The 25,798-nt window shown below is 41.9% G+C and overlaps 1 protein-coding gene across 5 annotated transcripts in view; it reads left to right on the top strand.

The window, feature by feature from the left end:
* DIS3L2 (DIS3 like 3'-5' exoribonuclease 2) overlaps positions 1–25,798 on the top strand; it is a 194,953-nt gene that overhangs the window by 30,537 nt on the left and 138,618 nt on the right. The gene's annotated exons all lie outside the window — the stretch shown is intronic.

A 25,798-nucleotide genomic window follows, 5' to 3' on the forward strand; every position in this document is an offset into this window, starting at 1 on the left:
GCAGGTTTATCTTTTAACACTGCTATGCAAGGAAAGTTCTTACTCCTTTTCACTAGCAGCTGGGAGATGTAAGCTACAGTTAGCAATTTTAACATGGGTTTTCACACGTAAGCATGACAGAACTGCCACAAATTGTTTTCCAAACATGGTTTTTGAACTCTTCTTGAGAATTTAAAGACTATTGTATCTCTTTTGGACAAAAGTAGTAGTGAGAGTGATTCCAGCAGGGTGGAGACTGGTCTGAACCACTTTGACCTGGTGCTTTTTACTTATTCTAACTACCTTCTCTGCATGTCTTTCTTTGAAGATTCATGTTTTTAGGCTTGCAAATGCAAAGTCTGGTCATTTGCTGAACCTTCTACCTTCTCTGTTTAAATTTAATAGCAATGTAAATGATGGTTTGAAACATATTAGAACTTGTCTCTTCAAGTATGCATAAAATGAGTAAATGACCTAGGTATTTATTGACACATGTAAATGCAAAACTACCTTATGCAAAAGGCAATCATAAGTGGGATCTAAGATATTACAGGTATATCCGTATAAAAATATAGGAAAGAGGTCTGCTGCTACCTATGTAACCTCTGAAAACCAATTTTGAGGGTCAAAGCAAAATTGCTTTGATAGCTATTCAAGAATCCAAATCAGAGTTCACTAAAGCTGTGATGATTACTATGTGTTTGTATCACCAAATCCATATACGTAAATTATCTTTTGTATTAGACCATTTCATATAGTTGGAAAAATGGAGTAGTTTGGGTGCTTAGATCCTTTGCCAGGACCTGCCAGCACAAGGGCTTCTTTGTAGGCTTGATGAAGGTTGCCTGAGCTGGAAGCTTTGTCTGCAGTTTTCCATTTATATCTGGCTCTAAACAAAGATAACGCCTTTCTCTCTTATATCCTCATACCTTCATGTGTTCAACAGTAATGTTCTTGTATGAATACAAGAGGAAGGGTTCAGAATATTCTCCCTGTCCTGGGCAAATGCTGGAATAAATAGAACTGGTGGAGAAGTGGTGTTTGCCTGCAAGGAGTCAATTCAGAAGGCTTCAGTGTTTTGTAGTATGATTACGATTCTTCCGTGGTGAATTTATCCTTGCCAAATGAAGTAGCTGGAACATGCCAGTCATGTTTTTCAGCCACACAGGTGCTGCCCTATGTAGTCTCATTTTTTGTTTCTTGCCATCAGCAACTTAATCAGCGATGACATCCCTTTTCCCCTGCTCCCTGAATCTCTTGCTGTGTGCTCGTGTTTGTATTAGTTCTTTGGGAAAGGTGCCACTAAGTTGCACTAAAAGATACTGCATTCTGCCAAGTAATTCATACTGATTAATGATAAACTGTCGCAACCTATTTTAGGTTTTTCCATTTGTTTAGTCTCATGCTGCTGCAAAGCTGCCACATAGGTGTCTTGAGGGTTTTCTCCTTCCTGTTGGGCCTTTGGAACAGGCTGAACAGCTTCAATTATTTCCTTGAAAAATGTAAATCAGATGTATGGTATAACTGATGCTCTCAGAGGATATTTTACAGGCTCTATACATACTGGTTTGTTAGGATTGAAATGTGCGTGCTGATCATTTTTATGGTTCACTATTCCCAACCCATTAGTCTGTGCTCCACCGAGAACAGAGCTGGGTTTTTTGCTGGTAAACCAGTGTCTTGCACAAGATAAGGCTGCGGTTACAGCAGAGTGGCGGGTCTGTGCCTTCTGAGTTTCAAGCACCCTGGATGGCCTCTGGATGCCCTGGGGGAAAATCTTCCTGTTGCTAGTGCAGGTGATTCCTGCCATGGACCTCTTCGTGCAAAGTCACGGATGCTGCATCCCAGTAATGGCAGGACTGACTTAGCTGGAACTTCGGTTCAATTTATGTGTGTAAATGGGAGGAAGGGGGAAAACCTGTGACTGGTAAAACTATGGCTTTTGGATAGGGAAATCTGTGTGTTTGCTTGAAGAGCCGAGAAAGTTAGGAGCTGCCCTGTACTCAATGAGTCAGTCTTTGCGGGTCAAGTGCCTGTGAGGGGAAAAACACTGACTGGAGGGCAGTTTCTCCAGGGATATACTGTGTTCTGCTGAGCTTGTAATGGTGATACCTTAAACACAGGTATAAATGCCACAGTGAAATGTAAGGGGATGGTGAAATACTCTAGATGCGTTGTTATACTTTATATAACCCTTCCTGAGAGGGACAGCAGTATTTTATATGCCCCCTTCTTGAGAGGGACAGCAGTATTTTCTCCCTCCAGCCCTCCACTTCCTCGCTCAGTGGTGGGAAATTTATCAGGCTTGAATTTCTCAACATCATGTCCTTCCCAGCATGTGCATCGAGTGCGTGGATGAGCTACCAAGGTCCTCCCTGTGCTTATTCTGACTGGTCTTAAAGCTCTCTTCATTCATACATCCTCTGGGAGAGCTGCTTGCTGTTCAGCGACGATCAGTTGGTCAGTTCATAGTATTGGTTCTGATCAAGAGCCAACAATTTCAGTGTGGAACCACCAGCTTGAGGGAGAGACATTTTGTCCCCGAAATTCGTTATCTTGCGCTCCTGAAGAAGGTGGCCATCGGCTTCCTGCCAGGGTCGAGCGGCGTGCGTTGCGGTGACCGCATTTGAAGGCTGTATTTCAGAAGTTCCTCTCCTGTCCTCTTGTGTTACATCTTGGGAATATTGAGGTGCTATGGTAACTTTCAAATATTTAGCTTTTGCAAAGTAAGGTATTTGACTTGGACTGTTTTTCCAGGTACTTAACCTACTCTTAGCGAATGAAGTCAGAGTATCGTTGCAGTTAGCTAAACTGTCCCCTTCTTTCTTCAAGCTGTAGGGCTTCCCTGAATCTGTGCCTTATCTTCTGGAAGAACGTCACGGTAAAAGAGAGCCAGTGACAGAGGATTTACCTCAGTCCTTGTCAATTATTCTGATAAAGAAGAAAAATGGTGCTTTATTTCTTGACTGATTTTCACTACTTTAATTTCCACCTGTGGGTTCTTATTATATTTTATGGAGTTGCGCTTACATCAATTTCAGAAGCTTCAATTATACAGTGGCATAATTACTGGAAGGCAAAAAAATGTTGATATGATGATTACAGCAATATTTCTCAGGCTCATCAAGGAGGGAAGCAGTATGTCAGTATAAAGGGTAAACCTAACCCATCTTTCCTCAAAGCCTCTTTTTGCTCTTTTACCGTCTGCTTAATTGCCAGACAGAATTTGTTTAATTTCAGGTATCTGTTTTGGTTTTTCTTGCAAGATGTAATTTCTTTGGTGGAAGGAAATAACATAATAAGTCATTTGATATCACTTGGGGCTTGGATTCCTGGCCCAATCTCTGCTGCTTTTAGAGTAGTAGTTTATAACGTGGAATGTTTTTCATGACAACCGTCTCACGCATTGCATGCTATGGCTGAAATTTTAGAGTCTTAGTCTGAAAATAGTACCCAGACAAGGACTTTTTGCTGCTCAAAACTGCCTGAAAGGAATTTTGGGGTCCAACCCCCTATTGCTTGCTACAATATGCAGGAGAGATCTCCAGTTCTGCATCTACTTGCAGCAGTGGTATATTAAAACAATCACAACATATACTATATATGTACAGAAAATAATGACAGATTAACCTGCCAGTTTCTCAGAAATCGGTGCCTGCAAGTGGTATCTTTTGTTGTTGTTATTGTTTCATGAATCATTTCCTCTTCAGCTTAAAGCTGAAGAGCACTTTGCACTATTTTCAGCTGGTTCTTTTGATCTTGTCAGAAGAGGTCTCCAAGGCCAAGGATGTAGAACTGTTCATTTACATACAGTGTGTGTTGCTGGATAATAGGATAATGGGTCCAGCATTTTAGTCAGGAAGTGTCCAAAAGTGATAGAAATAGTAATTCTTTATAGCTCATAAAAGCACATGTTCTGTTCAATACTGAGGTGTCATATACAGCACAGTGCAGCAGGAGATCTTAGAGCTGCCTCTTCTAGAGCCATACATCAGAGATAAATATTTAAACACTTTCTGTACAGAAGACATAAACTGCAATTCACTTTTCCCGGCTGTGACTGTTATTGGCATAATTATGAACAAACGCAGGGAAGGAGCAATTTGATTCAAGCAGACATCACAAATATCACCATGTATAGTTTGAACAGAGCTACGTATCCTGGCAAGTCACTGCCTCCAACTGTTGGTGAAAACCTATGAACCGCTAGTTGTCCAGAGGGGATGCTGGCTTTGGATTTGCCCTGGTGAATAATGATTCATTTCAACCAAATTCTTCTGAGAGTCAGTTTCTTCTCAAAATCACCCAGCTAATGTAAGGATAACAGTAACTCAGGAGGAGATGGGGTTCTTAGAGGGTTATCACAGCAATACTGTTTGAGTCTAACAATCAAGAATGTTGTTTGGAAACATTACATTCATAATAATAAAAAAAAAGTTCTGGAGAAGTCATTATTGAAATACTAAGTGTTCTGGCACGCTAAAAACGTTCAAGTGTAATTCATGATATCCAGGAGTAAAGTGGGAAGCCTAAGAAGCCAGCTAGGAAGTTGTCCAGAAAAGCAGAGCTCTCGCAAATCTGAAAGGTTGATGGATGCTATAGGGAGGAAGGGTAGTTGGTTTTTTTATTTGTTTGCTGTAGGCTTTACGGTGAGGGCTGTAAGTTGATGGTTGCACACATGCACATGCATACCCCTCCCCTTCTTGGCAAATCCCCAAACCACAAATTGGTGGAATCTGGAGAAGCTTCATTACATGCTTACTTCCTGATTGTGCCATTCTCTGGATGGCCACACGTTGTTCCGCACTGCTGGGCCTGATGGACATGCTGTGAGCTGGCATGGCTCTTTCCAGGCTTTGCTTAGCTCCAAACTGGCTGGGTATGGAATAGCTCTACAGTAGATTAATAGCAAAAGAGCTGAGAAAATAGGAAGTGTTTCTCACTGAGACATATGTGGCATTAAGTTTGCTCTTCTTGCAGATGTTGTTTTCACATTTTGTTAATCAAATATCACTTGAAGTGAATCAACCGACGTCTTAACACAGTGAGTTTTAATAGCAAGACCTGGCATGCTTTTTATGGTATATAATGATAAAATTACTGTGATGATCTGGGTTGAGTGAGATTGTCGTGACCCAGTGCTGCGTTCAGCCCCTGGATGTGTAAAACAAGGAGGCAGAAATACCAACTTTTTGGATGTTGCAAGCAACCTTATCTTCCTGAGAAGGACCTTTCCTGTCAACACCCGCCTCTCTCTCTCTGATGGGAAAGCCAAAACCAGGATCCCAAATAATAAAATCACAAGAAAGGTACAGAATTTTTGAACAATCTAATGACCTTTTTATTCTTCCTCCTTCTGCGTAAGGGTATCAATCTGGGTAAGAGCGATACTAAAAGGCAAATTGTTTAGGTAGGAAGGCAAACTTCTTTTTATTGACTGCCTGCATCCTGTCCTACGAGCACAGAATTACGTTGCAGATGTGGTTTGGCTGCACAGATGCAGAATAAGATAAAAACGTTACCCTTAGCTGAAGAGTCAAGCATTAAATAATCATTCATCTCACACAAGATCAGTTGTTATATCCCCAGTGGAATAACGGCAGATAGGCCCCTTGTGATGGGGGTGAGTTCAGGCTGTCTGGGATGCCACTAAATTTCAGTGCGTGTTGCTAGAAGAGCTTCATCTTGAATGGAAGGAAATGCTCGTGGGGGCATCTGATCTTACTTTAGAACAGGACTGAAGCCAACATTTAATACCTGATCTCTGTTCCTGCTCACTTTTTTTACTTGGTCACATGAATATAATCAAGTACAGCAAATTGTTTCCTCTAACAACTAACTTTTCTTCAAGTGATTGTTTTAAACTCTATTCTTCCAAGTCTTCTGTAAATATGCACACATCACAGTAGATTATTCTTAATCCAATCTCTTATATAACCACTATCATTTTGGACTTTTCTTAGTTCTTGGTTCCTGTGGAATTAGTATTTCTTAGAACTGTTTGGTTTTTGCCAGTTTGGAGACTTATTTGATGATATCACATGAGTATTTGGAGCCCGCACCTTATAAGAGAGAGTCAGGATACCTGTTGTTGTGATGGGATTGGTTTTTGGAATGTCACGCACATTAAACTCACTTAACTTTTTATAAACGCTTTCGTGAAAGACTGTCCAGATTTTCAATAGTCTGGGTTTCTTTCAGATCCACATCATTAGGAATAAGTTTAAATAAAGTGTACTGATGATAAAAGTCCCATCTGGCCTAAAATTTGTACAATGAATACTCTGTTTTTTTAAGGAGATTGTACCCCTAATTTAGCTTGATAGCTGGAGAAACGAAGAGCTGCTGTGACACTAAAAAGCTGTTAATCTTTAAAGTCCCTAGGTGAGGTGGTTTTGAATCTTATCCTAAGTTGTGAAGAAAAGGAAAAGTGCTACATATCTATTTGCCTGTTTGTTCTTGTTATCAGCTGGCAGAGAAACAACAATTGGCTGCAGTATTTACATGTGGTCAAAGCTACTAAGGTTGGCTCATTAACTTTTTTCCCTTATTTCCTTAACTCATGTTTATTTTTCTTAAAGCCATAAATCAGAGGGACAAGGAATCTAAAATAGAGGCAATTTATGTAAATGAAGAATTGCAGCAGCTGGAGGAGTGACAGAGATTTTTCTACAAGTTCTTTGGGGCAAGATGTGGGACCTCATTTATAACCATGTGGTCCTTGGAGATAAGGAAGATATTTGTCATCAAGGATGGGATGCCTTAAATTTGTTGTTGGCACAAGGTAATTTGTAACTATCTAAGATAAAGGTGTCTGAAGTCTAATAGGAAGGTTTTGAATCAGCGTGCCACAAGCTTCGAAGGGCCAGGATGGTTGTGCCTTCTCGCAAACACTGTTCCTGTGTCTTCCTCCAGATGAGGCAAAGTGTAGCCAGGTTGAGGAGATCTCCTGGCCTCCCACTCCTTCCTGTCCTAGCTTTGTGACATTATTGCTATGAGGGGATTCCCTTCTCCTCATATTTCTGAAGCTAATGTCCTAACTGCTAGGCACACCACAAGAACTGGGAACAAGTCTATTTTTGGTGCACTATTACGGAGTGGAAGGTGGCCAGTGATTTATATACATCAATAGCAGTTTTCTTAACACCGCTAACATAGGAAGTCCTACTTGCTGCTACTTGGTATTATCTTTCCCCCAATTAACATACAAATCAATGCGCTGGAACCTGTAACTGTGGCAGCGTCTCTTTCTGCAACATCTTGAAGAATTGCAAGTGATGCTTTCAATCAAGGTTCTTATTTAAGATGTGCCACTCAAAACACTGAAAGATAAATTAAAATTCCTCCTGATAATCTTTTCCAACAAATTCCTCACTGCTTCTGTAGTTGTGTACTTGACATTATTTCTCAACATGTGCTCGCTGATAAGACAACTGGTGGGGGTTTTTGAAGGTCCCAGATTCTATCTGCACTTTCCATTTTTTGTCCCAACCTTAACTACCTGGAGGCTTTAAAAAAAAGTGTGGTAATGACTATAGGAAAATACTGCAGGACAGACTGCTGGTCTACTAACTCTGCTGAAAAAGGCAGTCACTTTTATATGTTTCCTTGATTTCTCACTGTTTCTATTGGTCTATTTTTGTTTTCTGTGTTCTGTCACATTAGGCAATAAGTGTTTCATGAAAGTAGGTCTGTCTATGTCTCTTATGAGGTTTTTGGGTTTCCAGTGTGCTAATGATTCATCCATCTTCAGCTGTATCATCTCCCGGGGCTGAAGCATTTCTTTGTTTTTAGCTTTGTCTAAGTTATTTTAAAATAGAGAGCAGTGCCAAAACACATATTTTTAATTGAGCAGCTTTGGAAGTGTGAAAATGAAGACTTGGCGTGATCTAATTAGCACTTGTATATTTTGGTTGCAAAAAGTGACTGGCAAAGAATTCCCCAGACATCGTTCTCTGTTCTGTCTGAAAAAAATCCTGCATGAATGTGTATATCCTGCTCAGTTCTTGTTGGTGCTTGGAAGTCCTGACTGCAGTGCTTTTGCTAATTAGCTAGCTGCCAGGACATCCTTCTGTTCTTGTTCTCCTTGGTTTTTGCTTGTTTGTTGGAATGAGCGTTGGCCACTTTTGTTTGTAAGCTCTGTGGAAGTTGGCATCTCTTTTCCTGTGGTCTCTTTAAATCCTGTGTGGCACCACGTTTGCCAGGTTGCTGCTGTCTGGGGAAAGTCCCAAGGAGCTGTGTGAAGTGGGAGGGTTATCTCAGCAGCTTCTCCTTCTTCCTGGCCTAATGTGACTGTTCAGGGGAGTGGGGTGGGGAGTTCTGGTAAAAGCCTTTAGTACAGTAGCCGGGTAAGTCACGTCTATGTCCTCCTTTTTTTTTTTCCTGTAAAGTTAATTTCCTCCAGGGTTTTATCATCTCTTTTGATGTCAGATTGGCTGACCTTTTTTATTTTATGTGCAGACCAGGTCTGCAGCTGTAGCCCCTTGTAGGAACTACAACTGCTGCGGTGGTCTGGCTTAGGTTTGGACTCGTAGCTCTTCTCCCTTTGGCGTGAGGATGAGAGCTTGTCCGGTGACAAGCATCCTCTCTAAAAGGTCCCATCCACAACAAATCTGAGCAGAGCCCAGCTGTGTCTGTCGATGCTGCGGGACCCGCGCCCTGCACAGCCCGATTGCCTCGGGAACGGCTCACTACCCATTTCAGCACAGTCTCTTTCTAAACAAGTAACCGTCCCCTGACCTTTAGGCTCGTGCTCTTGGCAAAGCAGCCCGGCAACTCTGGAGCTTTGCGAATGCCTTTCCGTTCAGCCGTTGTCTCACAGTTGTCCCTTAAATGTATAATTGGCTTGCTGGTGTTAGAGAGGCGGTGTATGGCCTCCCTGCTAACTTCTTTCAGTATCTCCATGTTAGGGCAGTACCCGGAGGGAACGTACAGTGATCCTTTCTGGTGACTGCACCCAGCCGCGTCACCCAGCCGGGAGCAGTCGCTGCCTCTTGTACGGAAGGTCTGGGCAGCATCACCACTGCTGCCGCCCCTGGGTGAGAATAAATGGCTCGTCTAGTTTATTTATCTAGCTGAGCAGGGGTCTAATGCCATGGGTGAATGCTGTATTGGCAAGCCATCTGGTGCTTGAGCTCACCTCTTCGGGTCTGTGATGTACCATGTAGACATACCCAAGGTTAATGGATAGCCATTAGTTTAATCTGATTTATTTCGGTAGCTATGCTTCATGCATAGTCAGAGCAGTGTTTTGACAGCATGGCATTACTTTATCTACCCTTCCTGTTTTTTCGCCCATATTCCTGGAGCTTTCTCTAGAACTGTTTATTCTTTTTTCTTCTCTGCACAGTTGTTGAACTGTGGATGTAATATGTTTATCAGCTCAGATTCGCGTCTTGGAAACTTAATTTACCTTTTTATGTAACGCTTTATCACTAATGCATGGTAACGTTTCCTGGCAGGATATGCATTGTTAAAATTCGTTTGTAGGAAAAAAAAAAAAGCATAGAAGCGGATGGTTCCCCTCTTGTAAGGTTCAAAAGTTTGTAAAGCAAAAAAGGAAAATGTTCTTCATGGTACCTGACATCATTTTACTCCCACCATCCTACTTTCCCATGGGGTGACTCCTATCAGCGGCTAAGATATAACGGAGCCCAAAGACTAGGTGTGGTGGCAGCCGTCACTGTCAAGTAAAGGAAAGGCTGGGAGGGGAAGGTGGCCTTGTCAGGGCAGTGTCTCCGTCTATACAGTAATTTCCTATGAGCTGACGGAGACCTTGGGCAGACTTTTTGCTAACAAAACCACTACCACATGTCAAAATTGATATTTTTTTTTCTCCATTGTCTTTTTGTCACTGAAGGAGTCAGCATTATCCAGTGGTCAGTTATTCAGCTGTCCGCCCTCCTGCGCCATCAAAGCCACTTAAGCAAGTTAACGACACTGGTTTCTTGGGGATGAGTGGCACATCAGTGCAGCAGCCAACTTCAGTGACATGGGAATGGTCCTGGGGCCTGCGGCTTGTCTTTGAGCAGTTAGTTGCTATGATCATAAATAAACTGTTAGACTGTGCTTCAGAGCTCCAGTTCCCAAGCACTGATTTCTGTTAAGTGCTTTGTGAATGAAAAAAAAAAAAAAAAATCTGCAGTTAAACTAATCTCCTCCAACAATGTATAATGCATTCTGAGGACCAGTGCTTGAGAGAAGGGCGTTGTACAAAATGACAGACAACAAAATATACCTAACTCTTTGTGCAGGGCTTTTGTGGTATTGGGAAATAGAGCTCCCAACACTTGCCTATCACCCTCTCTGATTAAACACTGTGGTTTTACCAGCTAAGGATCGATTACTTTAGAAAGCACTAAGTATTTATCAAATACTTCTCCTTCGGATATTTCACATCCGGATCCTTTTGTCTTCATCGACTTGCCTCAACACCTCTGCTGCTCAGCAGGCTTGGTGTGCTCCTTCCTCCCCCTCCTCGTGGCTGGAACGCCATGCCCTGCACCTTGCCTCAGCCTTAACTTCGTATATAAAAGTAGCTGGTTGCATAGGTTGATCCATGTCACTTCAGTGAGGGACCAGGATGAGAGCAAATAGTTGCCTCTAATGAGCAGGTCTATGCCCTTGTGTCTATTAAAGAAAATCTCTTCCCCTTTGCAGATGTGAGGAGGTGTATAGCACGGTTCCTGTGTCCTGGCTAGCAAGAAACCCAAGGAAATTCTCTTTGTTTAAACTGCATTGACCATTTTTAGTGTAAGGTGTTTTTCCGTCTGAGTCCATGGCTGTGTGTACTGTACATTATAGGAATATGATATAAAAAAGTGATGAAAAACATGAACATTGAGTTTTAAATTTGCCACAGGTCCTGCTTTATTAGTTGCTGCCACTTTTTAAAATTTTTCAAGTCTATTTTCCAAGGTTAGTCAGAATGGCATCAGAATAAATACCTTCCTGCCTGCATCGCATCCCCTCAGCTCTGAAATGAAAAATAATGCGGGCTTAGCAAAACCACTGCTCTTTCCTAAGATATACCAGGAGAAGCTTGCTTTATTTCTCTACCAGGTATACATAACCTTTTCTTCACAATAAAAATTAAAAAGCCTCTCCCCACCCTCCCGCCCCCGCATAAACTCTCTTTGATACATGGCTGTGAAAAAATTTTACCCAAAACCTGTGAGATTTTTCCAGCACAGTCTTCCTGATCTTCTCACTGTGCGGAAGTAAATACAGAATAAATGAGTGAGTTTAGAACAGAAAAGCCCAGTTCAGGTGTCTTTGATAGATGACAGGGAATACAGACAGACATTTTTTAAAATTTTCACTGAAGAAGATTTAAATCATGCCTTAATATGTTACACATTACAGGATATTTATACTTGTGTAAACACTATAGTTAAAGTTGAGGTTAGTCAACCTTTCTGTGTTACAAGCTTAGAGAATTGAGTGCAAGTCTACACTAAAACTTGTTCTGGGCAGAAAACTGACTTTAGAGGTTTGTTTTGAAGTTGGTGTTTTATGGACAAAATTTGGTAAGTCTATTCAGTGATTCTTCTCAAGTCGAAGTAAAATGCTGTGTGTTGAAATGGTTTCATTTCATGTTGTTGTACCTATGGAAGGACTTACCTGAAGAATTTTCTCTTAGGATGAAGCTTTGCAGCTCATGACTCCAGGATGAAAACTTGACACGTGTGCTTCCACTTTGCTACGAGGGGAAAAAAAAAAGGAAAGACCTAGGGTCTTCAAGACGTATTTAAGCTTTTGGGGGGGGGGCTTTGGAAAGCTAATATTCATTAGAAGTGAATACTTTCAGAATCTAGTAAATCATGCAAGTGCACATGACGGCTTTGATATGATAGATGAGCGTGTTAGGCTAGCGATGGGGAAACTTCATCTTAAGCAGTTGTTGGCATGTTAGACAGGAATGAGCCGCTCCCTGTGGAGGTCAAGAGTACGTTGGTATTTGTGTGGCAATTTTTGACTGTTTGAAAGGAACAAGAGCAGTTTAAATTCCCAAGTAATGCATAGTTACATGAACGGTAGCTTGCAAGGTTTCGAGCTAATATCCTGGAGTAACTTACACTTCTAAAAGTTCTGTGTTTTATCATTAAAGAAAAATAAGACAGACTACTTTTTATATTGGGGGGCCGTAGCATGCTTGTTTCACTGTACGTCTGTTGCAATATCCATATGTTTTATATGACTTGCTGCGAAATATTTATACAGGTGAGAACAGTGTCTATAGTGAGACTGATTTGTGTATTAATTTACTTGACCCCTAATTTCAAAGCACCGTAGCAACTTTCTGTTTTTCTTTTAGATCAGTCCTCGGTGCTTTTAGAGCTTGCTGATCCTGGCTCATTGTTTTATATCGTTGGCAGTTTTGAAGCTATTAAATGTTTAAGTTGCATTTCTCAATTACAAATTGAGAGCTTCAGTGTCATTTGAAGTGGAATTTGGTGGGAGCAGCTCTTAAAATCATGATGAGAGGATAAAATAAGAGGCATAGAGTTGAATGGTGTGAGAAGCGAAACTGGTTTTCATCCTGTTTTTGAAGTATTGGCTTTATTTTTAACTAACCTAGACTAAGGGTTTGATAAATTGGGGGTGTATGGACTGTGATGGGCAAAGAAAGCAATACTCTGTTAAGAAATTATGAAAACCATTCATATTGTAGAGCTTGGATAGAACATTTTAATTGTACTTGTAGGACTGTGCATAATGCAGTAAAATAACTTCTCGGAGGTTTTAAGACAACTTTACAATGTGGTCAAATTAGAAAGAAAACGATTAGTTAAGAATTGAATAACTTGCTTAGTTTTATTATGGTGGAGTCCTATTAAAATTTTACACGGAAGCAGGTTTGATCATGTACTTGGTTTGAAGTCAAGTTTGCGTTGCAGATAACCTTTGTTTCTCAGAAGCCTTTCTCAGTTGGTTTGAATGTGCTCCTTAGAGGAAGGATGCCTTTGGTGGAGGTGACTGGCCGTGTCTGCTCGTGGCTGGCAGTACAGGTGCATTGTTATGGAGTGGGAACCAGTCCCTCCCTGGAGCTGGAAGACATGGTGTGAACTGGTAGGTTATCGATAACCTTTTGTATGTTTAACAAGACAAATCCTTCCGTTCAATTGTTTCACTGTGAACAAACGCTTATCACCGGATGTTTTTGGACTTGTATCCCTTTTAATTTGTTTTGGATCAGGGACTGTAAAAGCCATTTAATCATCTGCAACATGCAGCAAAAGCTTTAACTTCAGAAAAGGGCAGTGAAGGGGGCCAGGGTTTCTGGGGGGTGCTGCCCCAGCAGAGTGCTCGTGGAGCTGCTGATGCCACCAAGCAGCGCGTTGTAATTGCTTAAGTGAGAACTGCAGTTACTCCCAGTGCCTAATGTGCAACCTCCTGGTGTCATTTGACTTCTCCCAGTGCTGTGTAATTGGGGGGCTAGGCGTTATAAGGTACTTTATTCGGTAGTCTGTGGGTGAAAACAGGTAGACTGAGGTGGGAGAGTGTGTGCACGCTTCAACACTTCACGTGGCCGATCTCCACCCCTATGTTATCTCCTTCATTGACTTTCTCTCTACGTATCCTCCATCCCACTGCCAGGGCCCAGCATAGCCAAACTGTGGAGGTGGAAGTGGTGACTTTGGGTCCCAAATGGAGAAGTGGGATTTGAATTTGGACCCCCAGCAGCCCAAGAACAAACTGCTATGTGAAGTGGTTTCTTCTTCAGATAATGGTGTTATGGCATAGGTGTAGCATGGTACATGGTAAAACAGCAAATCAGCTTGAAGGGTGAACAGACATTTCAAAACAAGGCAGAGAATTTAAGGAGGTATTAAGCAAAAAGGAAGTGGAGGACTTAATGTTTTACCTGAGAGGGCATTAACTAGCTTTTCACATGTCCTCAGCTCTCAAGGCAACGTAGATGCTTTGGGTACTAATAATCTTCGATGTGGTAGCTATCATCTTCAGGTAGAATGGGAGCAGGCAAGTGATAAGTTTGCCCCGTCAAAGCCAACAAATAACTGGTTTTGCTGATGAGAAGCAAATGGAAGGGGTTTCCTAAAGCTGTGGGATGCCTGGGTAGGATCTGAGAACTTGCCCGTCTTCCTTTTCTGTTTTATCAGCTTAAGATAAATGGCGAGTTGTTGTTAGCTGCATGGTGTGTTTCATTATTGGAGACCTGTCAGAAGAGTTGATTAATAATCCAGAGCATTTGGATTCAATGTGATAAAGCTAATCATAACAAAGTACTTCAGTGCCTAATTTGAAGCTGTGAAGAAAATCCTGTTATCTTAAAAGTGCATGTATATGAAAGGGCTAACTTTTTCTTTTTTTACAAGATAAACGTAAACTCAGTTGGTGAGTTGCAGATCGGCAGTACTGTTTCCAGAGGCTGCTTTCCAAAATTCCCTGTGATGAAGTGGAGCTGAGATTTAGTCCTGTCACTTGTGGAGTTTTGAGAATATACTTCTCAAGACCTCTTAAGTTACGTGACAGAAGTTGTTATGAAAACAGCTTAATTAAATGATACATAACTAATTGTAATGAACACAAATTTACTTTCTTCTCGGTTTTCTGGAATAGCCTGCCTTTTTGCTGAGTGTGAATTTCCCTTTTTTCTTTTGTCAAGTTGCTTAAACAGTTTATCATTAACACATTCACTGTATTACAGTTTACCTTTGTAGATATTCTTGAAATAACTTCTTCCAGGTAAGGAAAATTGTTAAATTTCATCCCATACTTACTTTTACTCAGGGGGAAGATTGGGCAAGTGAAGATTGCTTTGAGTTCAGCAAATCTGTATGAAGCAGCTTTGCATTTACTGGGCTTGTTTAATGAGCATATTGAAAGCCCAGTGTAGCTGCCTGTGTCAGAATCCAATAATTGTACACAATGTACTGCAAGGGAGAGATACTCCCTTTCTGGTAAAAAAGGACTGGCAATCTGTAATTCTTAGTAATGAACGTTTGCAGGTAGGACAGTCCAGACTTAGTGTTTGAGCTGGCTACCTTGTAAAGGTCTGATTTGATTTCCTTGTTCTGTAATTTCCAGTGTTGAAGTGAGAGTTCTTGTTGGATGACTAACACATTTCAGCGCCGGTTAAGGCACTTTTGGAGACCCGTTGTTCTTCATATATTAAATATTTTATTAATGACATAAGCAGGTGTCAAGGCTAGTTCACAGTCACATGTTTTTGAGCCGTGCTTCTGAATTTTGCCATTCTCAGATTAATTTCGCAAGAGTGTTGAATGTGGTTAAGACTTGACGCTGTCTTAACGTGCAAGCCACGTGTCCCGTTAGCACCTCAGCTTTGTACCTCTTTAACACAACCAAGCATAATTTTTCTTGTATTTCTACTTTGCATTACGGTGTTTACTGCTTATTTGTTAAGAGAATTGGAAGTGTGTTCAGAATATTAAGAGGAATATATTGCTATAGGTGGACACTGATTCTTTCTGTTTGAGGTATAACTCTTCCAGGCAATGTTGCAGGTAGCTCATCACTGCTTTTGCATAGCCTGCAAGATTCAGTTTGTTACAGTGTGCAGCCATCCATTTGTTGTTGGAACACAAAGTTTATCCTGAGGCAGAGGGGAGAACTCATGGCAGGTTGTAGGGCAGAGCTTTAGTCTGTCAGCAGGCAATAGCTGGCTTTTGTGTGACTGTCTGAGCTGCACACATACAGTGGTGGGCTTCATCAGGCTGAGCCAAGAAATAAAATTGACAAAACTGAATATAAACCAGTATATTAATAATTTCTGGGAATGGCCAAGGTATTAGGATTTGGAAGCACGATTCAAAGATTTGCCAAGTTAGCCTGTGATGACCGCTAAGAGAAGAGTTTGCCCAGGAGAAATGAGTTATAAAGTAATTCAAGACTTTCTAAAAAAAATCTTGCACAATCAGAGTTTAATGACCAAGGTGATGGCTTTATGCTGCCATCATCAGTGTTTAAGTCCCCAGTATTTTTTGTTTGCACCTGTTTTTACTGATCTCATAACTGGCCATTGTTACAGAACGAACGTGGAATTTAGTTGAGAGACCAACTTTTCTTTTCTTTTTGGATGGGATATGAACTACCTCTTGCAATAATGTTTCTGTACTTGTGATATGGGCACTGTCAGTATTTCCATTATAAATTTCTGGATTTTTTTTTTAAAGGAGCTTAAAACTCAGTTGTAAAAATTTGTTCTTGGCAGAAAACTTGTATACAAAATCTCAGCTCGAACAAGGCTTTTTAATGAATTTTGAGAGAGGGAAGGAAAGCCTGGACTGCTCTGTAAGTTGAGGTTACAGAGGAGAAGTGTACACTGAAATCTCTTGTTAGTGGTAGTCAGCTTGTAGAGAAGTAGTACAACAGATACCCCCCAGTGTTAGTCCCTTGCCCTGCTTTAAATTTTAAATTGAGTTACAAACAATTGAGCTTAACTTTTTTATCAAAAGCTTTTCCACAGAATGAATCAAAGCATCCATTGCCAGGCAGGAAAAACAGATCAGAGGGTACCTGGCATCAAGAAGTAGGGAACTCTGTCGTGGCCAGTCCTTCCCAGTGCTCATGGCAGGGAGAGGCTTTTAAATTGCTGGTGGCAAAGGTGAGGTATGCCTTGTTTATGGTAATGGTAAATCTTATTTTGAAGGAAAGAAGTAAAAATATGTCATTCCTGCTTACTGCGTTTTTCAGTGCTGCAGGAGATGCTCTGAGACCATGTTTAATCAATGTATATTTTCACTGCATTAAATCAACCTGAATATTGACGTCATGAAAATAAGCTGAGAAGCCTGGTGAAGGATGCTGATGCGTTTTACTCTTCTAATAAACACTGCTTCAAAATTTAATGAAACGTACCATGTTGCTAAAGGTAAATGCAAGCAAACTGAGCTATAGACATTTCGCTTGAGGTGGTTGCTTTTTAATAAGATTCGTCACTAAATAATGTGAGCAGTTCCATATGACGCAAATGCCAGCAGTCGTTTCCCTGCCGCCATTTCAAGAGGAAACCTGGTGATACTGCTTGTTTTCACTAGACGGAGAGAAAACACTGCAGCCATATATGTCCTCAGCAAAGTGCTGAGCATCACCCATCTGTTTCAAGAAGCGTCTTTAATACACCTTGGGCCCCTAGTTGTAAGTGCAAACTCAAGTGAGTTTACTTGAATTGCCATTAAGATGGGCTCTTTTCAAAGGCAATCTGTGTGTAACCTTCTTGTTCTCATCTGTCCCCTCCTGTTAAGGCGTTTTGTCTTTAATAAAAACTTCCTAAAAGTTCTATGGACCATTAAGAAGTTGTATACGTCTTGGTACAGCCCTCAGTACTGTGTATCCTTGGTTCTGACTGGGGCAACTGAGCACAACTAGAAAACAAATAATCCTGGGAAGGATGCATTTTGTCAGAGATAGTGGCATGTGGCATTAGTGGGCATTTCCTTGCCTTCCAGCAGGAAAAGAAAGACATACCAATTCCCTGGAGACAGACCCGTTACCATGTTCTGATGCCTTTCCTTCTAGTATGTCTTCTGTTGTGGCAGGTTCATGACTCGCTTTTAGAAAGAGATTAGTTCTTTGGTGCGGTTGCTGTTGCTTGTGTATAGGTGAAGCTACAGAAGAAGAAAAAGTCACAGCAGAACTGTATTTATGCAGAGCAATTTGGTGAACTAGTTTTGCTGCTGGAGGTGAATTCAGTGAAGAAGTTTATATTAAAAATTTAGTTTTCTGTAATTATAATAGACTATTACCTAAACATTTCAGAATCAGATAATTTGGTTCTAAACTAGTTGAAATTTCAGTTTTAAATGTTTTGATCAAGGTATGAACTAATTTTGGATAGGCATGGATAACCAAATTGCCAAAAATTCTTATTAGTAAGTGCCTGAAACTTAAGAAGAGGTAGCTATGCTATTGTTACAACTAAGGAGTCATTCATGATTTTGCTTCTGGTTTGCTGTTTTAAGATATTCCCAAGTGCGATACAACAGAATGATGTCTCAGGTCATCTTTAAATAGGAATTCAATAATTGCTGTGATTAGTGATAAGCCTGTTAGCTTTGTATGTAGAAGTAAGAATTTGATTTCTCCCAACAAAAAAGAAGTGGTGCTTTGTTTTTGGAACTGTGGGACATGTGCTTCCATCCTGTCTTAGTTTCAACTAGCAGCTGTAAATAAACTAATGCTGCCCTTCGGTTACGTGAGTACCTGCTGTGAAAGCCTGATCTATGGTTATGAAACCCTGAACATGGTCTGTGTGGTTAAGCCTTAGTCCCTGGGTGGGAAGAAGAGCGAAAACCTCCCTCTGTTCATAGAAAGCTAACTGGTGTGTTAGTGTTTCTGATAAGCCCCTAAAAGTTAAGTAACACTTTGAACCTAGGTGAAGTATTTGGAAACATTAATCCTCACATTTGCATGTAAACCAAATATCATCCCCATTTTCTGAGTGGAGAAATACCCCCCTCACTTTCTCCTGGGACATCTGCCTCCCCGGCTGCCTTGATGTGTTTTTCTTTGACGTGCTCTTGCTTTGATACCCATGAAGCAGAGCAACCCAAGGTACGTAATTTATGAAAACTGTCAGGTATTTGTGTGTGTGGCTTTACCACAGCTTTTTTGCTATTTTCAGACTTCTTTTCACACTTGGGGATTCTGCCTTGCTAGCCGTGTGAAATTCATCTGTAAGGTCTTCAGGACAGAATATGCAGATCTGCCTAGCACAGTGTCAAGTAGTGCAAACTAGACAAGATGGTTCAAATGACTTACTAAAAGTCATGGGTGATTGAGAGCAGGATTCTTTTCCTTATGCACTTCGTAAGGAACCTGTTGAGAGTCTAAGATAGATATGGAATTCTGGGGTTTCCTGGCTGGAATAGTGATTTAATATGAAGGCAGTCCCACATGCGCTTTCTAACTAGGCATTCAAGGACTCCTCTGTGCATTTGAGTGAAACGATCTCTAAGTCAGGAAGCCCAGATAAATGGATTTGTAGCAGGTTTAGGTCACAGGTGGGGAATGTTCGCCGTTTGAAAACACAGGTTCTGTATTTGAGCAAAATGCGCTGCTGTCCTCTCCCTCCTCTCCTCACAGGCTCTTGGTGCTTTACGTGCAGTGAGATGCTGTCCAGAGTCAGAATTTGCCGATATCGAGTGTGAAGGAGTATGTTTGGCTCACAGCTTGTCTTCTCTTCAGAAATCACTTTAAGGGACACAGAAAGCTCTCAGTGGTAGAGGAAGCTGTTATCTTTTATCCCAGTGAATCACCTGATTTTCTCTTCCCCGACTTACCATGCTTGCAGGGATTATCTCCTCCAATTCCTTTCCTCTGCGGGTGGTCCTCTTTGGCCGTGGCTGTCCCTATTCTGCCACAGCTTTCCCTGGCACAGAGCCTTTTCAGTGCCCCTCCCAGGGTGATGGGGAAGGTACTGAATTCACAGTGGTCTTGGTGTGCATGACTGAAACTGGCAGCAGCGCAGCATGCCAAAATACAGTTAACCTGATGGTCAGTTGATGTCTCAACCCCTTTCCTAGAGGATGGAGCTGCTCGTAGTGAGAAACCACTCTGGCAAATGACACCTACTGGCTCCTGTATGGAAAATGTAGTGTTAAAGTGGACTTCCAGTCTTCTGTTGCTAAAAGTCTCTAAGTTTCCTGGGATGCGTCTCCAGCACCTGTTATGAAATCCCTTTACCTTCACACCAAAGCGTGACTATCTGCAAAGGAAGCACTGGCTGGTTTTGAGTGGTTTACTTTAATAGTATCATGCTGGCATTGGGGGAGGCTGTTTGTCTTGGTTGGAGCCATATTTTAATACAATTGAAATCTGATTTAGGAATTAATGTAGGTGCCAGTTTCCCTGGTGTGACAGGATGGAGACTGTAGGAGTAGGAACTAATTTTGCTGAGCTCATTTGGTGGGATTGAGGCAGGCATAGTGGGATGCACTCAGCCCAGAGCAGCTGCATTTTGCCTTCTGCGTCCTCAAGGGAGCAGTTGATCACAATGTAAGTGCAAGAATGTTTCTGCAGAAAATAAAATGAAATAAAGATAGGGCAGCCCAGCTGTTGACTGAATGCAGCCATAAAGATGGATGACTGGAAAGACTAAGGAGCTAAGAACTATTTGAAGCATGCCTAGAGTGGGAGTCTTGGTGACGCTTCAGCAATGACTTGTTTAGGTTCCTGATGCTCTTCTCCCACTGTGTGAATAAATAAGCAGACCTGGGCTGATGGAACACACCAGTCAAAGGAAGTTCCCACTGGGGCATATATACTCTGAAAACTTCCATAAATTGTTCTGTAATATGACAGTTTCCAATTATGGGTTTTCATAATAAGAGGCTTATTGGCAACCAGTAATGCAAGTTAACTGTGGAAATTTCTATTGCTTTTCTTGGCCCCCATGCACTTCCTGAACAGTGTGTGCTTTGTCCCAGGTGTACCATTCTGGGCTTTGAACATGTGTCAAAACATGCGCAGGGCTGAGACCCCTGGGAACTGGCACTCGGAGCCCGATCAAAAGGAACAAAAAAAGAAGGTGAGGGGCTTAAAGCACGAGCCCCAACGTGTTAACTCTTGGTTGATTTGTTTGTTTCCTGCCTTGATGAGTTAAAGAGCTGATCACCAGTAAGAGATTTTCTTAGACACATGGGAAATCATTTTTATGCAGTTCTGAACAAAGCTTCAAACCTATATAGCCTTGGGAGGTACAGGTATGCAAATATCTTGGATAGCCCTTCCAGAACATTTCGATTAGTTTGCATTGTCAACCCACTTTCCTCTTACGGGCACGTGCGGGTGCAGGCTTGTTCGGTTTATGAAATGTTGAATAAGTCTTCAAAGAGTATCATTGTTTCCAGGAAATATGTTTTTCATACATACTTGTATTGTTTAAGAAAAAAAAAAGGCAGTAATGGATAATACTTTGGGTTTGTGCGAGCCAACGGTGTGGATTTGCTTGGCATTGCAGCTTTCAAATGATACACACTCAGCACAAGTAGATTCTTTTCTGATTACATGCAAGCACTGTGTAATAATTACATCTTTTAAAATATATATTGATTCATGGTATTGTCTTGAAGTTGCAAATAATCCAAAAGACTGTCTGCTTCTTTAGATCAGATACAAACTGGATATCTTTCTGCAGTAGTTTGCTGAAAATGCAGTGATTTCAGAGAATCATACCTTTGAAGATGTAGCCTTACGTTGCTCTATTCCTCTAATCCACCCCTCTTGAGTGATTTATTCTGGGGACTGTGCATCATAGGTTTTGTCCTGGCACCCATTCCTGTAGTGTTGCACTGCCTGTTCACATTACCAGAAAAAGATGGCTGGGAGACAGTTTTGAAAAAAAATGTTAAACCAAAAAGAAAAGAACACACACGCAAAGAAAAGAAAACCAGTTCCAGTTAGTAGAGAGGGTTTTGCTGCCAGTGTGGATGGGGCATAATTTGATTTAAATGACTTTTGAAAAACAGTTCTCAAAATTGTTCCATGCATTTTCTTCCTGGCTACTGTTGAAAATATGGAGCCGAATATTTTCTGTGATGTTTCAAACCAGTATGTTCTGGCAGCCTCATAGCTGGGCCCTGTGCATTACACTCTTGTTTCCAGTTCGCTGTGGCCTGGAGTGCAACACACAGCTCATGAGATGCACCAAAGTGGGAGGTCTTGTGAGGAGCAGGCAATACAAAGACCCAAGGTATAAGGAACATTTCACTGGGGTCCAGCAGGGAGGCTGCCAGTTTTAAGGGCCTCTTTTATGAAAAGAGTTTTCTTGTAGGAGATGGAGGAACTGTGTGTGCCTCGTCGGATTTTGTGAGTGCATAGGATAAGGTTGATTCCTGGGTGTTGTTAAAGGCTGGATGCTGAACTAGATCTTTTGCACCTCCCCAGGGTCAAGCTTTTCTCACTAGAAAGATTTGCTGTACAGATGATTGGCTATGGCTAAATATTCATCACTGCTTTAATTGTGACAACATATAGCTGCATAAAAGAACAGTGTGTGGGTTAGGAAGCCGTGGCTGGGACACGAGGTGTTTGCTGTATCGCTTCTGCTCCATGGACTCCTGTGTTTTGGGGAATGTGTGTGGGAAGGTCAGTGCAATAGCAGTAGGTATTCTGAAAATAGAGGCTGTTTTTTTAGCACCAAATCAAATCCTGGGGGTGGCAGCAGGAGTGGAAAGTTTGGAACAAGTTTGTTGATCTGACTATAATAACATACAGCTCTTTGTAATGCTGTTGGGAGTCCTTACCAGGTTGGCTTGTCTTCAAAGGAGGTCATACTCTGTTCCCTGCAAGTGGGCACGGGGGCACTGTGCTTCCCCACGTCTCCTTGAGACAGTTACCCTCAGCATGTCTAAATATCACAGAGCAGCTCTGAAGTGTGAATCCCCTCAAGCCCAGAGAGGTATCCTTGGGAGAGGTTGTACAGACCTACCATGGGCCTATTATGAGCTTTTACCAGCTCTGCTTTCAAAGCAGCTTGGGGCAAGGGGCCCTCTTTGAGCTCAGATATTTCCTCTGCAGGCTGCAGAGAGGCTCCTTTTTGAAGTTTTGGAGTGGTGTGACCCACGGCACGTGGGGTACCTGTGCTGCGCAGGGAGCAGCTGCTTCTGACAACTTTTTCTTTTCCTGCTTCTCAGCAGTTGTTAGAGGGTACAAAAGACAGGAGCGTACAGATGGAGCTGTTTAATTTATCCCGTTAGGAGAACCAGATGAAATGAACCCAAGGGAACGTGGTGCTGATCCTAGGACTGTGTGTCCTACAGGCAGCAGTGCAAGAGCCAGGCTTGGGAGAGGTGGGCTCGGGAAGACCACAGAGGGTGCAGGAAGGGTGTGAAGGCAGCAGTAGACTTGAGGAGAGACGGGGCAGAGGCAACTGTCTCCTGCTTGGTGATAACAAAGTGTTGATAAACATGTTTGGAAGCAGACAGTAGGTGTGGGACGAGGGCCAGGGCAACGTGAGCGGGGAGCTTTCAGAGGCAAATGGTAGGTCAGAGGCCAGATAGGGAGTGGAGATACATGGTGAGGAGACAGCTCTTGTTTTGGCTTTAGGTTTCAGAAAGGTCAGTCTTGAGAATTTTCCCTGTGGATGCTTTTCCACTTGTTATTCTGGTTATTTGTGCAAGGTGGTAGGAGAAGGACTTGAGCTGCACTTGGAGGGGACACACTGTAACCTGTGATGTTTAAGGACAGCACAGAGAGAAAATGAGTGAACTGTTCAGGAATCAGGTTTATCGGTGGAAGCAGGATGAAGTAGTGAGAAAAGGTGGCTGTTTGGAGTTACCTTTTTTTTTCTGCAGTTAATTCTGTTACTGTGCAGCTGCCTGACAAGCCTGGATGTAGGGCTGTCTGCTGTCTCTGCTCGGGCTGGACTAAACCCGGATGCTCAGTCTTATTACTTGAATTAAGTCTACAGTAAAAACTCACTTTGCTGCAGGTTAGTCTGAGCAGAGAGGATGCAGGATGCTGGTGAGGGCTTTGCGGATTCAATAGGTTTGATGGGCATATTGCAGATCTGTCTCTATATTTTATTTTGAAAATATATGCATTAGATTTCATTTCTTTCTCTCCCACCTCTTACCTCCTGCAGTGGGAGTGACTCAGAGAAGAGCTCTGAAAAGTTGCTGTTTCCAAGAAGCCTTTGCGTACTCAGATCGTTTACCCCTTTGAATCCACAGGCAGGATGGCTTTCTAGCAACTGCCATGACAAAACTGCGTGTGACATCTGCATGACAAAACTGTGTGTGACATCTGGGAACAGCAGAGCCCACTGGGGAGGAGCAAGTAGCATTTCCTAGTCAAGAGGAGAGATTTTGGTTTGGATGTTTGTATGATTTTTGCATCCAATGTGATGCCTGGAATGTGAACTATAATGTGCTGATTAATATAAAATAGCTATCCTGCGGGCTGTTAGCAAGTGTTTCCAGTGATTTAGAATTAAAAGATTGTTAAAAAACCCAACAACCCCAAACCACAATAAAAAACCCCACTGTAACCTTACTGCTATTTTAAAAGTAATGCCATAACTGCTCCTACTGAGACTAGTCACCTTTACTGATTTGTCGTCTTTGCCAGAGCCGTTTGGTGTACGTGGGATTATAAAGAGAAGGAAGGGTGATCGGGACAGGTGGTTTTTCTCTTATTGGAAGTGTCATCCTTTCTTTAGCCAAGAAGGAGCTAGAGTGAGCCAGCCTTTGTTTGGTTGCTCTTTTCAGAAAAGCAAAGCTCTTCCTTGCAATATTTATGGTAGCTTGGCTCTAGCATGTATGTATGAGCTGTGACAGCATCCTCATGTTAGCCAGGCTCCGTTCCTACTCCCTCGTGAGCGAACATTAGGGAAGGCTTTTAAGTGAAGCCTATTTAATATGGCAAAAGCTAGGAGACTAATAGATGCAGGTGTTCGCAGTATTGGTATGAAATGTGGTGTTTGTATTAGTGTTGTGGTAGCAACGGTCTTTTTAAGGGTGAGATGGTAACTTGGTCCAAAGCCGCTGTTTTTAGCTGTCTTCCTCTTGAAATAAACACTTTCAACCTGTTTCTGTTTCTCAGACTTGTTGCTTAACTAAAGCTCAACTGCAGAAAGGACCAACAACTGATCTAAACTTTGCCTCTCTACCCAGTATTAAGCATAATAACTTGTTTATAGCTAAAGCAGAACTTGTGTTTGACCAAAGTATTTTTTGGAGGAAAGGCATCTTACCTTGGTTTGCAGACCTCAGGAGGTAGGCTTAGGCTGAAGACCTTATTTCCCTTACAGAATCATAGAATCGTTTATTGGAAAAGACTTTTAAGATCATCGAGTCCAACCGTAAACCCAGCACTGCCAAATCCACCACTAAACCGTGTCCCTAAGCACCACATCTACACATCTTTTAAATACCTCCAGGGACAGTGACTCAACCACTTCCCAGGGCAGCCTGTTCCAATGCTTGACAACCCTTTCGGTGAAGAAATTTTTCCTAACTGTTCCCATGTTTAGTCTTTCTTGTTTAATGTGAGCTCCCTGCCTGGTATGAATCTGTCTTCAGCTTCCACTTGCTGGTGAATCCATGACACCTTTCTGTAGCAGGGTGAGGAGCCTCTTTTTGCATCTTCTGTTTGCCCCAGTGGCGAGAGTTACCATTAATGGCTTGTCACTTCTAAAATCTTTTGGATAAGTTACACATTTTGGGTTTGATTAATCATTATGAGGCATTTTGCTGGGTTTTGACTGACTTAGGGAGAAGAGGTATTGTGCTATATCATCTCCATTCTTCCCCAGTATCCTTATGAAAATACACGTTGCACAAGTCTGGCATCTCTCACCAGTGCAGCATTACAGAGCTAAGCTTGCTTTTACTGTTTATAATACTAAGGATCCTATTGCCGAGATTTTTGTTCATTAGAAATCTTTCACATTCTTTTCAGAGTCAGTGATTTCCAAGGCAGACCCATTCACAGGCATGTGTTGCATATTCTTAGATATTTGAGTTTACTTTTGGCTATTCTCAAACATTTTGGATTCAGATCAGCCTTGTTCACCAATTGGACTTGACTGCTTTGCAAGTCTTTGTCATCCGCGAGTTTTATTACCAGTGACTTAATATTTAGTTTCAGATTATTGGGAATGCTTGGCCTACTGCAGACTTCCGTGGAATCCCACCAAAAACCTAATTCCCAGTGGATTGTTCTGTGTATTTGTGGGTTTCCTACTGCGCGTTCATTGCAAGACCTCCTTTGGGGGCTTTGGTGAATTCTGGAGCGACAAGAAGGGTACCTCGCAAGGGGACTAGCTTACCAAATTTGGCTAATGTGATAAATGTCATAAGCGTGCTCCTTCATTATCAAATCTAAACAC

Source organism: Calonectris borealis, chromosome 9 (assembly GCF_964195595.1).
Source record: "Calonectris borealis chromosome 9, bCalBor7.hap1.2, whole genome shotgun sequence".
Taxonomy (NCBI): domain Eukaryota; kingdom Metazoa; phylum Chordata; class Aves; order Procellariiformes; family Procellariidae; genus Calonectris; species Calonectris borealis.